Genomic DNA, 11,607 nt, shown 5'->3' with positions numbered 1-11,607 from the left:
TTTTACCTGTTGCAAACCCTTATCTGATTGAGACTCAGGCAGGGAAAAACATGACTACAAATCTTAGAATAATTCTGAAATTGTGGGAAATAATTTTATTGTTGCCTATGTAGACTAGATTTTGTTATCTTTGAGTATAAGATCTTAAGAACAATGGCTTGTCTGAAAGGGGTCACGTGCCTTTAATTAGGTAAAGTATGTTACCTTCTGAAATACATTGGGTAATTTGTTAACATTGTCAATTATGCTTGAAATCCAGTTCTGCTGGACATGTGGGTTTTATGGAGTCATTTAGCTATCCACTGTATTGTTTGCTGGATTCTTGGAGAAAATAGTCTCATTCAATCTGGGACCAAACTATGGATCCATGTGGTCCCAGTAAGTCTCTCCCTTTCAAATAAAATATTAAAAACTCTCTAATCTCTAACTTGCCTCAATTTCTCTGGCATTACACTCATTGCCTGTTCTAATTTTTTAAGTTGCTTTTCTTGTTTATTGCTAAAGCCATTATTTCTAGTACAATATTGAATAATAATGGTGATGATGGGCAGCCTTGTTTCACCCCTCAGTTTATTGAGAATGTGTCTGTGTTCTCCCCATTACAAATAATGCTTGCTGATGGTTTTAAATAGATGCATGTTAAGGAAAATTCTATTTATTCCTATGCTCTCTAGTGTTTTTAGAGAGTGTTTTTAATTGGAATGGGTGCTATATTTTGTCTCAAGCTTTTTCTACATCTACTGAGATACTGAGATAGGGAACTTGGCAGGACTCCTTCTTTGCCAATGTTTTCAAATAGTTTACATAGGATTAGAATTAATTGCTCTTTAAATGTTTAGTGTAATTCACTTGTAAGTCAATCTGGCCCTGGAGATATTTTTAGGGAATTCTTTTATGCATTGTTCAATATCTTTTTGTAAAATGCGGTTATTTAAGTAATTTATTCTCTCCTGCTAATCTAGGTATTTTGCATTTTTGTAAATATTCATCTATTTTAATTAGATTATCAGATTTGTTGGCATATAGTTGGGCAAAATAATTACTGTTTTAATTTCTTCTTCATTGATGGTAAATTCACCCTTTTCATTTTTGCTGCTGGTAACTTGTTTGTTTTTTTTTCCTCTCTTTTTTTAAATCAAATTAAGCACAAGGTTATCTGTTTTATTGATATTTTTACAAAATTAATTCTTAGTTTTATTATTAGCTCAGTAGTTTAATTACTTTCAATTTTTTAATCTCTCCTTTGATTTTCAGAATTTCTAATTTGGTATTTAATTTGGGTTTGTTTTTTTTGTTGCTGTTGTTGTTTTTTCCCCTGAGGCTGGGGTTAAGTGACTTGCCCAGGGTCACACAGCTAGGAAGTTTTAAGTGTCTGAGACCAGATTTGAACTTGGTTCCTCCTGAATTCAAGGCTTGTGCTCTATCCACTGAGCAATCTAGCTGCCCCTTAACTAGGGTTTTAAATTGTTCTTTTTCTAGTGTTTTTTAGTTGCATTCCAATTCATTAATCTCTTTCTCTATTTTATTCATGTAAGCATTTAGAGATATAAAATTTCCCTAAGGACTGTTTGGTGACATCCTATAAGTTTTGGTATGTTGTCGCATTGTTGTTATGTTTCTTTAATTTGTTGTTTGACCCACTCATTCTTTAAAATTAAATTATTTAATTTCTAAATAGTTTTTAGTCTATCTTTCTCTGGCCCTTTATTGAATGTAATATTTATTACATCACGATCTGAAGAGGATTCATTTACTATTTCTTCTTTTTTTGCATTTGATTGTGAGGATTTTATGACATAATATATGGTCACTTTTCTATACTACTAAGAAAAAGTTATATTCCTTTCATTCCCCTTCAATTTTCTTCATAGTTCCTTTGCTTTATTTGAGTTCAGACTTGTGCTCCTGGCTTTTTTTTTTTTTCTTCTTTTGCTTTGGCTGAAGCATAATAAATTCTGTTCCAGTCTTTTTATTCTTACTCTGTATATATCACTCTCTTTCAAGTGTGTTTCTGATTAACAACATATTGTATGATTCTTTTTTTAAATGCACTATTTTATGGGAGAGTTCATCCCATTAATATTTGTAGTTATGATTACCATCTGTGTATTTCCCTCCATCCTGTTTTCTCCCCAGATAAACTCTTATTCTTTCTCTCTACTCTGTTCCTCCTTAGTAATGTTTTCTTTCTGATCAACCTCACTGTAAACCTGCCCTTCCTATTACTACCCCTCCTCTTTTCTCTGATCTTTCTCCTAGTATTCCTCCCCTCCTTTTTAATCTAGCCCCTCCCCTTTTTTCCCTTTTCTCCTCCTACTTTCTTATAGTTTAAGATAAATTCCTATACCCAGTTTATAGTTTATATCATTCCCTATTTGAGGCAAAACTGATGAGATTAAGCTTCAGACATTGCTTATCTCCTCCTTTCTTTTTTTCTACTGTAACAGGTATTTTATGTCTCTTACTGTGATCTAATTTATCCTATATTACGTCCCGTTTCTTCTTCTCATAATACAATCCTTTTTTCCACCTCTTAATATCTTTTTCTTTAATATCAATCACATCAGAGTCAGTTTATATCTATACCCTATGTCTATATATGTTCCTTTTAAATGCTATAGTAAAAGATAAAATTCTCAAGGATTGCAAGTAGTATCTTATTTAGGGTTGTAAACATCTTACCCTTTAAATAATATTGTGGATTTTTTCTTTCCTATTTATCTTTCTATGCTTCTCTTGAGTCCTTTGTTTATAGATCAAATTTTCTGTTTAGTTCCGTGATTTTCAATAGAATAATTAAAAGTCTCCTACTTCATTAAAATCTGTCTCCTCCCCTGAAAGATGATGGTAGTTAATTCTTGGTTGTAATCCCTGGTCCTTTGCCTTACAGAGTATGGTATTTTAGGCTTTCCAGTACTTCATTGAAGAAGTTGCCAAATCATGGGTAATCTTGCCTATGGCTCCTTGATAATTGAATAGTTTTTTTAAATTATTTTTTTCTGGCACCTTGCAGTATTTTTTTCCTTGAGATTATAGTTCTAGAGTTTGCAACAATGTTTCTTGAGGTTTTCCTTGTGGGATCGATTTCTGGAGGGATAGATAGAGTTTTTCAATGAATATTTAGCCCTCTTGTTCTAATATATATATATATATATATATATATATATATATATATATATATATATATATATATATATATATATATATGGGCAATTATCCATGATCGCTTATAGAATGTAATCCAGTCTTTTTTTGTTTTGTTTTGTTTATCATGAACTTCAGGTAGACCAATAATTTTTAAATTGCCTTTCTGGATCTATTTTCCAGGTCTGCTATTTTTCCAATGATGTATTAATGTATTTTAAATTTTCTTCCATCTTTTCATCCTTTTTTGTTTGTTTGATTTATTCATGATGTCTAGGGGACAAAAACAAGGTAAACATGCTTCAATTTGTTTCATTACAGACACTTTCACTATCCATAGATGTGGCAATTGCTTCTATGCTCCTCTAATTTATTTAAAACATCACATATCTAAATCATGTACCCAGTTGGACTTGGCAAAATGTTTAATATATTGAGCTCTACTTAGTTTCTGCTAGACAATTCCAATTTTTTTCCAATAATTTTTTTCAATAGTGTATTTTTACTTTAATAGCAGATTAATAAAATGCTAGATTACTGTGCTCATTGTTTTTTACATACATCTAATCTATTCTACTACTCAACCTTTCTAATTCTTTACAAATATCAAATGGTTTTGCTAATTCAAGCTTTTTTTTACATTACTTCCTTTGATATTTTTGATCTTGTGTTATTCCAGATGAATTTTGTTATTTTAAAAAGAGCTATAAAGTAGTCCTTTGATAGTTTGATTAGTGTGGCAGTGACTTAATAAATTAATTTGATAGTATTGTCATTTTTTGTATATAGACTTGGTTTAATTATAAACACTTAAATTTTCCCTATTTTTAAAGATTTATTTTCATTTATGTAAAAAAGTATTCCATAATTGTCTTCATATAATTCCTGTATGTATCTTCATAGAGAGAATAAAATTTTTTTTTTACTATTTGTAGTTATTTAAAGTGGAAATTCCTTTTCTATATTTTCCTGCTGAAATGTTTTTGGTAATGTTGAGAAATGATAATGAATTCTGTGGGCTTTTAAAAGTATCCTTCAATTTTGCTAAAGTTTTTGATTGCTTCAACTTTTTTTTTTAAGTTAACTCTAGGGACCTGTAAATATACTATCATATCATCTACAAAAAAAGTAATAATTTTATTTCTTCTTTATTTATGCTTATTCTCTCACTTGATTTTTTTTTACTATTGCTATAGCAGTATATCTAGCAAAATATTGAATAACAAATGTGAAAATGGAAATCTTTGTTTTATCCTTGATCTTAGTAGACTGCTCCATTACAGATAGTTCTGGTTCTTGATTTTAGATGAATAGTACCTCTACTAAGGAAAGTTTTATTTATTCTTATATTTTCTCATTTTTTAAGAGGAATAAATGTGTCTTGTCAAAAATTTTTCATAACTGAATTAATACAGTCATTTGATTTTTGTTTTTTTTAATTCAAATGGTCAATTATGCTTATAACTTTCTAATATTAAACCAGCTCTGAATTTTTATATAAATGTCATGATTTATGATTTTTGTGATAAATTGCTAAATTCTCATTATTAATTTTTATTTTAAAATTTATATCAAAATTCATTAGAGATATGGTTCTATACTTTTTTTTTATTATTTTTCAATAGGCTCTGCCTGATTTCAATATCAATACTGTACCTTTATTCTTCAAAGAATTTGGTAGGACCATTCCATTTATGATGCTACATATTTCTTTTATCAGTACATATTATAATTTATGCAGTATTGAAATTAAATGTTTATTAGAATTCACTTACAAATCCATTTGTCTTGCTCAATTTCCTCATCTAAGAGTGTTAAGTATCTCTTTTTCTGTTAATCTAGTTAAATGATATATTTATTTAAAAATCCATCAGTTTAATTTTGATATGAGTTCACATCCCTCCTCAGACTAGGTATGTGATCTTATTCACATTTCCCCAACTGCTAAATGAGTAATAAGAGCATCTCAGTTTCATCAATTGCAAAATGAGTAATAATAGCATCTACTTCTCAGAGTTATAAAGATCAAATGAGGATTAAATATTTGTAGAATGCTTAGCATAAGGGATGGCACATAGTAGGTACTGGGTAAATGCTTATTTGTTCCCCTTTCCACACAAAGAATTGCAGTCTGGCCTTAAGGTTGTGAAAAATTTATCTACACTTTCATCATATTTTTATTGTACTGATGAAATCACAGATCTGGTCCACTCAAAAGTGACCCTATGAACATTTACCACATATTGACATCTTTGAATGTGGACTATTAATTTGTACCTGTTAATTGCTGACAGGTATTGGTTTATGCAGAGAGATGTTCATAACAAAATCAAGGGAAAGAAAATGCAAGTCTGAACTCACTGAGACATATGAAATGTTTCTGTTTATTTGTTTCATGCTTGTTTAGAGCCTCAAAGTTAAAATACTAAATGCATCATAGAGACATACTTTTAACAAGTTTGTATATGTATTTTATATTTTATATGTATATATATACATGTGTGTGTATGTATGTGTATGTAGATGTATATATATATATATATATATATATATGTACATACATGTACATATGGAATTATGTGGTACAATTAGAAGAAAAGTACTGAGTAAGCTACTAGAAGACCCTTTAGTGACAGTTAAGTGATCCCATGGCTCAGAGGAAGAAAAAAAATTCTTTGATGTATAACTAGCAGGAAAAAAAACAAAACAAACAAAAAACCAAACAATGCAATAGCCTTGGATAATATGTCCGGTGTAGATTTCCTAGAGATGTTGTACCTAGGTTCAAAATACTCTTTAGTTCTGGCATCTAGTAAAACCATAGATATTAAGCTCCCACTGATATGTTTTTATTTATTAGTTAAGTAGAGGAAGCAATTATTTCAAAGATATGTAATAAAATCCATAATAAAAAAGGTAAGAAAAAGTTTCCATGACTAATTTGGGCTGTACTCTCCTACAAATGTGTATGATGTTTGTAATACAGGCATTTAGGGTTAATCCCAAGAAAAAGACAAAAAATAAAATAAAATAAAATAGCTGCAAAAATATAAAATACTTGGGAGTCTTCTGCCAAAAAAACAAACAAACAAACAAACAAACAAAAAAACCCAGCCACTCTGTGGACACAATTAAGCATCATTTTCCACACAAAGAACTGAACATTTGTAGAAATATTAAATTTTTCATGAGTAGACTGAGTTAATATAATAAAAATGATGATTCTACCTAAAAAAATTTACTTTTTTCGATGTCATGCTAATTAAATTACCAAAAGAATTATGTTACAGAACTAGAAAATATAATAAGAAAATTCATCTTGAAGAACAAAAGATCAAGAATATCAAGGGAATAAATTAAAAATACTTATGGCTTTTCAAAATAGTAATCATGAAAACAATCTATCAGCCAAGAGATGGAGTAGTGGATCAAGAGAGTGGACTAAATACACATTGTACAGTAGTAAATGACCATAGTAATCTAAGGTTTGCTAAAACCAAGGTTCTAGTTTGGGGGATAAGAACTCACCATTTAACAAAAATTGTTGGAAAAATTGGAAAGCAATTTGGAAGAAACCAGACAAAGACCAATATCTTACACCACATACCAAGACAAGGTCAAAATAGATAAATAAAGGATAATAGAAGAAAATGTACCTGTCAGATGTATGAATAAGGAAAAAAGTTTTTACCAAACAAAAGAGAGAAAAGATCATGAAAAATAAAATGGATAATTTTGATTACATGAAATTAATAAGCTTTTGCACAATCAAAATTAATTCAGCAATAATTATAAGAAAAACAAGAAATAAAAAATGATAAGTTAATTTGATAAAGGCCTTATTTCTCAAATATATAGGAATCTAGGCCAAATTTATATAAAAAAAAAGTTAATTCCCCAGTTGATAAGTAATAAAAATGTATAAATACTTTTTAGATAAAGAAATCTGAGCTATCAGTAGTCATGTGAAAAATTGCTCTGGATCACTATTAATTAAAGAAAAATAAATTAAAGCATCTCTGAGGTATATCTCATACCAATCAGATTGGTTAATATGACAGAAAATAAAAATGGTAATTGCTATAGCAGAGACAGAAAAACCATTACACTCATCCACCATTGGTAAAGTGTGAACCAATCTAATTATTCCTGAGAACAATCTGAAAACTATTCCCAAAGGACTATAAAACTTTTCATACCTTTTCACCTACTAATTCCACTACTAGATTTGTGTCCCAAAAACATCAAGAACCTTGTGTTCAATTCTAGCTTCATCACTTAATAACTGTGACTCTAGGCAAATCTTTACATCTGAGTTTTCCTAACTCATAAAATTTAGTTAATAATTCTTGTACTGCTGACCTCAGGGCTGAGAAAAGTAATTTATAAATTATAAAACACTATAGAAATATGTGTAATGATGATGAATGTCAGGAAACATGGGATCTAATACCAACCCCCTTAATAATTTGATATATAACCTGTAGCAAGTTATTCACAGTCTCCTCACTTCATTGTCCTCAGTTGTCAAATTCTTTGCCTCCCTGCCTCTAAGAAGTATTGTGAGGATTAAAAGGAGATAATGTGTGTAAGCTAAAAATCCTTATGTAATTATGTGGTACTGTGTAGCTTACAACTGAGCAGAAATCAGGAAATAAGAAATGTTATCCCCCACCTTCAGTCTTACTCCTGAGCTTCCTAGCTTATTTTAAATCTAAACTAAAATTCTACCTTTTACAAGAAGCTTTCTCCAACCTTCCCTCTCAATTATTTCCTGTTTATCCTATATATCACTTGCTGTATATATGTTTGTTTTATGTTGTCTCCCCAATTAGATTGTAAGTTTCCTGAGAGCAGTGTCTTTTCTTGTATTTCTAGCATTTGGTGCAATGTCTGGTACATAATAGTTAATTGATAAATATTTTGGTTATCATTTATATGAGATGCCAATTTTTCCCCTTAAGTGATAGCTTTCTTTCTTATCTTAACTGTGTTGATTGGGTTAGCAAATTTTTTTTCAATTTTATGTAGAAGAAATAATCTATTTTTCCTACACTGATCACATCTATCTCTTTTTTAAAAAAGTAAAAACTGCCACCATAGTCCAAGTATTTCTAACTTTTTTGGTTTCCATACTCTTAGCTTTAGCTTCCTGAAAATCACTATTCAATATCAAGTGAAATTCATTCTAGAGTTTAAAATGCAATACAAAGTAAATAAGTAAAATAAAGACAATTAATAAAATGTTATAAAATAAACTTCATTTGGTACAAAATATTTAAGTAATAAATATTCTATATCTGCATATTGTCATAACCCTCATCTTCTTGAGAAGCACTCCTCTGCTCATAAATGTAAAAAATATTCTGGTTCTCTTATTATGTGTATATATATATATATATATATATATATATATATATATATATATATATATACATATATATATATATGTATATATATATATATATATATATATGTCAGTTGATGGTATGACTTTTAATATCCAGATTACATAGACAGGAACCACACTTGCATTGCTTTGCCACTATCCAATGTGAGGAAGTAAAAATGGCACTTAAGATAAAGTTAGGAAGAATAGTTGGATCCAAACAAAGCTATATGCAAGAGAGAAAAAAATCCATGCTAGAAGTGATGTAGTTTTAATGGTACTTAGAGTTTAATTTCCAGGATATTTTTAAGAGAAGAAAATTTTGAAAAGTGAAATAAAAATGACACTCCTTAGAACTCCTCCCCTCAAAAAACATAAGACAATTATGAGGACAACAAAAATTTCTGATTTACCTTTTGATTTGTCTATCTCCATAAAAATCTATAGAAAAAAAATGGTATAAATGAAAATGTATTCCAAATACATTTAATGGTAACAAAAGGATTTATTTTGGAATCCCGCCTATGGATATTGCTAATTTGGACAAATCACTTAATTGCCTTATGCCTCAGTTTCCTCATCTATAAAATGACATATTTGGATCAGATGGCTTATCAAGTAGCTCTTATTAGGTTTAAGAAGGCATGCTGACAGCTAAGCATTGTACTTCATTGATCCATTCATGGAGAGCCCCAGTGTGGGACCAGAAGGGCCAGAGTTCATATCCTGCCTCAAATATTTATTAGTTATATGATGATGGGGAAATTGTTTAGTCTCTTTCAAGTTCAGTTTCTTCATCTGTGAAATGAGCATATAGCATCTAAATCCCTGAGCTGTCATGAGGATCAAAAGGAGAAAACATATGTAAAGTGCTTTGCAAATCATAGAGAACCACAGACCTGATGGTTATTATCATTTTGTTTCAGAGCAAAATACATTTTTAAAGGTTTAAAGGCATCTTAGAATATTAGGCATGTAGTCAAGAAGATAAGTTCAAATCTAACTTTAGACACTTACTAGCTATATAATTCTGGGCAAATTGATCCCTATTTCAGTTTCCTCAGCCATAAAATGGGAATAATAATAGCATTTATTGCATAGGATTTTTGTAAATATCAAATAAGATATTTATAAAGTATTTGGCGCAATGCCTGACACATAGTAGTTGTACCTATATGGGGGGGGGGGTATGTGGGTGGGTGTGGGTGTGGGTGTGGGTGTGTAGGTGTATAAATCACAACTATGTAACTTTGAATATGTGATGTGACTTGGGCAAGTTTCTTAAATTCCCTGGGACTCAGTTTCTTCATCTATAAAATATAGGGATTGGAAGAGATAGATTCTGAGCTCCTATCAAGTTCTGGACCTAATCCTATAAATAGTTATACATTTTGCAGACAACTTTGTACTATAGATTAATTCTTTTTTTGTCATACTACTGACTAGAAGTTTAGAGATTAGCTAGAATTAATATTAGAAAGGATAGAAATACCTAATTTATCTACCTCACAGAGATAAGGATAAAAATGAGATAATGCATATGAAATTCCAATAAAGAATTATAAATCATATGAACACAGTGTGTTCCAAAAGTAAATGGAACATTTTTCCATTTGCATAACATTTCCATAACATAATACAATAAAAAAGATGAAAATAAATCTACTATGCACAATGTGCTTTCAAATATACCACAAAATTATCATAGTTTAAAACTGCTCTAAGACTTTGGAACACCCACTTTGTGGTCCTATATAGAAATATTGGGTACTACTTTGCATAGTATTTATTATTTGATTGGGGGGGGCATGTTTACTAGATCTCACTATCTCAGTCAAGATGGAGGTACAGAGACCATTCATGAGTTCATTCCACACCATGATCAGCATGATAGCTTTAACATGCTCTTTTTCCAACCAAGAGTGATTCACCCTCTTTAAGCAATTTGGTTCTCACCTCCTATAGTTACACTATACTTGTGTAAAACTCAATATTGTTCCTTGAATGACTTTAGCTGTATTATAACTCAGAACTCAGAATAACTCAGAATTGTTCAAGCAATCCATCAATCTCAGTATCTCCAACAACAACAACAACAACAAAAAAAAAAACAATATACAACACAACAACAACAACAACAACAAAAAATAAACAAACAAAAATCACAACTGGCAACTATAAGTGTGTGCCAGAATATCTGGAGATACTTTTTGATTTGTTTGATAAATAAAAATATAGCCTTAAAGGCTTTATACCTAAAAAAATCCATATGTTCTCTGTTTACATCAAAATTATAGGAGCTTCTGTGAATGACATAAATATGATGATCACTTTGCTTAATGATCTCTTGTGTATTGAGACAAACTGGAATATAAAACGGGGAAATAAATGTTTTCCAAAGATGTTAGGCACTATATTGAAAGAAGTCCTAAGTAATAAGCAAAAATTCTTCACTGATAGCAAGGTTGTCCAATGTTCTCTCTCACCTCTGTTTCTCTTTATGTGGTATAAATTGTATCCAACTAAAAATATTACAAAAGCTTTTCAGTGAATTCAAGATAAGCATTTCCTTTTTTTTTTTTTCTTATCATATGGAGCACTTCACATTTTTGCATATCATACTTGCTAAGGGACCATACTAATCTCTGGATCATTCCAACTCTAGCATATATGCTGTGGAAGTAACCACAAGACAAACATTTATTAAGCACCTACCACACTACTGTGCTAAACGGTAGAGTTAGGATAGGAGACAGACTAGACCTGTGATGTCAGTAGTATAAGGAACTCTCTGGTAAGGAAATTCCTTCTTCTAATGCAGGCTGGCACTTTCTCTTTTACTAATAGTCTTAAAGAACTGCCCACAGCACTTAAGCTTGAAGTAACTTAATCACAGACATATAGCAATTATGTATCATAGGTAACTTTATATCCAAATCTTCCTGATTTTAAATCAAACTGTAACCACTATACCTCTGGTGGGGATGTGCATTAGAGAGAGCATTGCACTGGGAGTCAAGAAGATATGAATTCAAATTTGACTTAAAGCACTTACAAACTGGGTGACAATAGGC

The 11,607-nt window shown here is 30.4% G+C and overlaps 1 pseudogene; it reads right to left on the bottom strand.

Moving 5' to 3' along the window:
• Window positions 1-11,118: 11,118 nt before the first annotated feature.
• Window positions 11,119-11,218, bottom strand: LOC141565202 (U6 spliceosomal RNA; annotated as a pseudogene).
• Window positions 11,219-11,607: the final 389 nt, after the last annotated feature.

Source organism: Sminthopsis crassicaudata, chromosome 3 (genome assembly GCF_048593235.1).
Source record: "Sminthopsis crassicaudata isolate SCR6 chromosome 3, ASM4859323v1, whole genome shotgun sequence".
NCBI lineage: Eukaryota > Metazoa > Chordata > Mammalia > Dasyuromorphia > Dasyuridae > Sminthopsis > Sminthopsis crassicaudata.
This window is presented reverse-complemented; position numbering and strand designations above follow the sequence as displayed.